The following is a 5,705-nucleotide window of genomic DNA, read 5'->3' on the forward strand; positions in this document are numbered from 1 at the left end:
AACCACAAAACTTTTCCAGAGTGTCTGCACCATTTTACATTCCCACCAGCCAGGCACAAAGTTTGCAGTTTCTCCACGCTGTCACTGATATATTTCTGTGTTTTAATTACAGCAATCCTAATAGGCGTGAGGTGGTATCTCATTACGATTTTGATTTTCATTTCCTTAATGACTAGTGATGTTAAGCATCTTTTCATGTGCTCATAGTCCATTTGTAAGCCTTCTTTGGAGAACTATTTAAAGTCCTATGCTCATTTTAGTGCTCGCTTCGGCAGCACATATACTAAAATTGGAATGATACAGAGAAGATTAGCATGGCCCCTGTGCAAGGATGACACACAAATTCGTGAAGCGTTTCATATTTTTAACTCTCCAGAAGGCAGGACTAGAAGGAACATACCTCAACATAATAAAAGCTATATATGACAAACCCACAGCAAACATTATCCTCAATGGGGAAAAATTGAAAGCATTTCCCCTAAAGTCAGGAACAAGACAAGGGTGCCCACTTTCACCGCTACTATTCAACATAGTTCTGGAAGTTTTGGCCACAGCAATCAGAGCAGAAAAAGAAATAAAAGGAATCCAAATTGGAAAAGAAGAAGTACAACTCTCACTGTTTGCAGATGACATGATCCTCTACATAGAAAATCCTAAAGACTCCACCAGAAAATTACTAGGGCTAATCAATGAATATAGTAAAGTTGCAGGATATAAAATCAACACACAGAAATCCCTTGCATTCCTATACGCTAATAATGAGAAAGTAGAAAAAGAAATTAAGGAAACAATTCCATTCACCATTGCAACGAAAAGAATAAAATACTTAGGAATATACCTACCTAAAGAAACTAAAGACCTATATATAGAAAACTATAAAACACTGATGAACGAAATCAAAGAGGACACTAATAGATGGAGAAATATACCATGTTCATGGATCAGAAGAATCAATATAGTGAAAATGAGTATACTACCCAAAGCAATTTACAAATTCAATGCAATCCCTATCAAGCTACCAGTGATATTTTTCACAGAACTAGAACAAATAATTTCAAGATTTGTATGGAAATACAAAAAACCTCGAATAGCCAAAGCAATCTTGAGAAAGAAGAATGGAACTGGAGGAATCAACTTGCCTGACTATAGGCTCTAGTACAAAGCCACAGTCATCAAGACAGTACGGTACTGGCACAAAGACAGAAATATAGACCAATGGAACAAAATAGAAAGCCCAGAGATAAATCCACACACATATGGACACCTTATCTTTGACAAAGGAGGCAAGAATATACAATGAAGTAAAGACAATCTCTTTAACAAGTGGTGCTGGGAAAACTGGTCAACCACTTGTAAAAGAATGAAACTAGATCACTTTCTAACACCGCACACGAAAATAAACTCAAAATGGATTAAAGATCTAAATGTAAGACCAGAAACTATAAAACTCCTAGAGGAGAACATAGGCAAAACACTCTCCAACATAAATTACAGCAGGATCCTCTATGATCCATGTCCCAGAATTCTGGAAATAAAAGCAAAAATAAACAAATGGGATCTAATTAAAATTAAAAGCTTCTGCACAACAAAGGAAAATATAAGCAAGGTGAAAAGACAGCCTTCTGAATGGGAGAAAATAATAGCAAATGAAACAACTGACAAACAACTAATCTCAAAAATATACAACTTATACAACTCAATTCCAGAAAAGTAAACGACCCAATCAAAAAATGGGCCAAAGAACTAAATAGACATTTCTCCAAAGAAGACATACAGATGGCTAATAAACACTGGAAAAGATGCTCAACATCACTCCTTATTAGAGAAATGCAAATCAAAACCACAATGAGGTACCACTTCACACCAGTCAGAATGTCTGCGATCCAAAAATCTGCAAGCAATAAATGCTGCAGAGGGTGTGGAGAAAAGGGAACCCTCCTACACTGTTGGTGGGAATGCAAACTAGTACAACCACTATGGAGAACAGTGTGGAGATTCCTTAAAAAATTGCAAATAGAACCACCATATGACCCAGGAATCCCTTCTGCTGGGCATACACACCGAGGAAACCAGAATTGAAAGAGACACATATACCCCAATGTTCATTGCAGCACTGTTTATAATAGCCAGGACATGGAAACCACCTAGATGTCCATCAGCAGATGAATGGATAAGAAAGCTGTGGTACATATACACAATGGAGTATTACTCAGCCGTTAAAAAGAATACATTTGAATCAGTTCTGATGAGATGGATGAAACTGGAGCCTATTATACAGAGTGAAGTAAGCCAGAAAGAAAAACACCAATACAGTATACTAACACATATATATGGAATTTAGAAAGATGGCATGATGACCCTGTATGCAAGACAGCAAAAAAGACACAGATGTGTATAGTGGACTTTTGGACTCAGAGGGAGAGGGAGAGGGTGGGATGATTTGGGAGAATGGCATTGAAACATGTATACTATCATGTAAGAATCGAATCACCAGTCTGTGTCCGATGCAGGATACAGCATGCTTGGGGCTGGTGCATGGGGATGACCCAGAGGGATGTTGTGGGGAGGGAGGTGGGAGGTGGAAGGGGGGTTCATGCTTGGGATCGCATGTACACCCGTGGTGGATTCATGTCAATGTATGGCAAAACCAATACAGTATTGTAAAGTAAAATAAAGTAAAAATAAATAAATAAAGTCCTATGCTCATTTTAAATTGTGTTGTCCTTTGGTTAATTAATTATGGGAGTTATTTATATATTTTGGATATTTAACCCTTATCAGATATGTGATTTGCAAATGTTTTATCCCATCCTGTCAGCTGGCTTTTCATTTCATTGATAGTGTCCTTTGATGCATAAAAATTCTTGATTTTAATGAAGTCCAGTTCATATTTTTCTTTTGTTGCCTGTGTGCATGTTGATTTTGATCTTTATAATGACTATTTGTTGATGTTAGGTAAGCAGAGTGGGTTTTGCTGAACATTTAGGTCTTTGATCATGACTAGACTAGACTGAAAAACTTGTTTATGGAGCTATTTATGAACCCACAGCAGATTCACTCTACACAGCTGAGCAGGCTGGAGGGACCAGATGTCACTTTTGTCTCATCAAGGAATGCTCTTTGGGACCAGTATTCTTTCAATGAGTCCCAAATGGCCTTTGTTTGTCTAAGTGGCTGCCCCAGTGATGAGGGGAAATTATCTCCAGTCTGTTTTAAATCCTCATTGAAAGTCCCTCTTATCTAGAACTTACCTTCTTAGAGAAACATGAACACACAGAGAATAAACAGTAACTAGTTTGTATTTTATTCTTCACCAGCTAAATTGAGTTTTCTAAGGATCCTATCAGTTCAAATTAAAACTCTTAGAGATACATGAACAAATAGAGAATAAACAGTAACTAGTTTGTATTTTATTCTTCACCAGCTAAATTGAATTTTCTAAGGATCCTATCAGTTCAAATTAAAACTATTTTCAAATCATCCAGAGGGCGTCACCTGAGTTGTACAACCAGTGATGTATTTTCAACTGAATTGTCTTCATTTATTCTAGTGCCTGTAACAGGCATAACATCATTAGTTTTATGGTTGATTTTTCTTCCCAAAGTTAACCTTTGTGTCTGTTTCATTTTTCAGTTTCTATAGTGGACAATGAGTATAGACAATAAGGTATGGCCGTTGTGTGCCTGTGTCTGTATTCAGATAAATGCCTTATCTGTGTAGGCAGGTGGATTCTCCAGGTACACCAGAAATACAGAAAGTCATCTTTGCCCTTTCTGAGCTTCAGATGTAATTTCTTGTCACATTTAGGAAACAAAAACACACTTGCAGAGTACATCCAAGAACCTACGGAAATATTTTGGGGGTCAATTCCAGATATGCTTTCTTTCAGAGTAGATTTAATTTGTGGAAACTGATGGTATAATGACAACTGGTATAGAAGTTTGAGACAAACTGGGCATGCGTCTCATGGTTTCATTACACTCGTATTCTCACACAAGAGATATCCACGTGGAAGAAGTGGTCTGAAAGAGCAGACTTGGAAAGTATTTAAATAAGCCATTAGTCTTGCCAATTCATCACAAGGGCATCTTGACTGCACATTTGGAAGTACAAGAAACAAGTCATAAACCTCTGAACTCTGGGAACGATTACATCTGGCATGGGAAGAAGCAGGGTGGGGCCCTTCAGGCCAGCCATAGCTGATCCTCAGGTGCATTTCCAGCAGCTCCGGGAGGGTAAATGGAGCCAAGGAGCCTGCCCAGCCATTTATCAGCAGGAAGGGAAGGTCAAGGTCACAAGAAAGGGCAACAGATAACCGGATAAGGTAGGCACCCTAGAGTACAAGTGCCCAAGGACGGCTTTGTGCAAGGCGGAGTCTGGTGAGCCAGAAGGAAAGAGAAGGGGTAGAGCTTTTCTTTCTAGAGACACCCAGCTAAGAATGCACGTGGTGAGAATAACTGGAGCTGGGGATCCAGAAATTCTGTGCTAAAACCTGTAATTCTCCAACTTTACTGTGTTTCAGAGTAACCTGAGGATCTTGGTAAAACACAGACTGTGATGAAGCTGCTCTGGGGTGGGACTGAGGTTCTAGATTCCTAACAGAGTCCCGGGTGATGCGACACTGCTGGGTTCCCCTTTGAGCAGCAAGGCTGGAAAGTGTAAACCAGGTAGAAAAGGAATTAAGAAGGAAATGAAGGTGGGCTGGAGAGTCATAGACCCCAATACTTTCCTTGCAGCTCATACCGTGGTCAATGTCACTTCTAGACAAGATCCTTTGCATTCCTGGGTAGGGCCAATGACAGAATTCTCCTTTGTGACAATTGTAGCCTTTAGCTGTTTTTGAATCTGTGCAATGAGGGTGACACAGAATGTTGGAGCAGTGAAATCCTAGAAGTGGAGACACTGGTGTTCTAAGGAAAGGCTGGAACAGAACTAACTATATGAGTGAGCATACGTAAGACATCCCTTGAGCCGCCTATTGAGTTTGCATTTTCTGACAGCAAGATGGAAGCTTTTGGAGTCTGTTCTGAGGCCATTCTGGCCCGAGCATCACTGGAAAGTACAATTACTCAGAAACTGTAGCACAGCTGTGAATGGTGCCAGGTTCTTACTGCACACACCTGTGCTCTAAAGGTGGTGGAGGGGTGTTTGGTGGCATCCTCACTCAGTTCCGTGTTAATTCTGTACAAAACAAAAACTGTAACTGAGATAAAAATCAGAAACATAAACAAATCTCATCTTCCAGCATTTTTGACATCTCATATAATTAATGGACAAAAGTGAAAACTTAAATTGCACTCATAAAATGAAAATAGTTATTGGAATAAACTTTATTCCCCCCATTTAATAGGAATCATTAGACTTTTATTTTACATGGACAAGGGGGATCAAAGGCATTAAAGGCCCATTATTTAAAGTCAAAACAATGTTTTATTGGGTTTTCATGAATTAAAATAGATACAGTTCCTTTCAAAGTTCAGAAACAAAAGTGAATAAATTTAGGAAGAGGATGTAGCACAGGAGAGAAGAAAGTTAGTGTGTTAGAGTTCTGTAGTTAAAATAATAGTTCTTTGCCACTCCTCCAACTCTTGTATTTGATAGAAAAACAGAGATGAATCATTTTCATTAACTAAGCATATTCTAATGTTCTATTAGTTAAATGGAAATCTTATTATAGTCCCTGGTGGAATAATTGAAGCTAGTAT

General features: G+C 38.6%; 1 non-coding gene across 1 annotated transcript; it reads left to right on the plus strand.

The window, feature by feature from the left end:
* The first annotated feature begins 259 nt into the window (after positions 1-259).
* LOC114114146 (U6 spliceosomal RNA) lies at positions 260-366 on the plus strand. Its single transcript, XR_003588985.1, has one exon. It is a non-coding gene; the product is annotated as a U6 spliceosomal RNA (small nuclear RNA).
* Positions 367-5,705: the final 5,339 nt, after the last annotated feature.

This window comes from Ovis aries, chromosome 3 (assembly GCF_016772045.2).
Source record: "Ovis aries strain OAR_USU_Benz2616 breed Rambouillet chromosome 3, ARS-UI_Ramb_v3.0, whole genome shotgun sequence".
NCBI classification, from domain to species: Eukaryota; Metazoa; Chordata; class Mammalia; order Artiodactyla; family Bovidae; genus Ovis; species Ovis aries.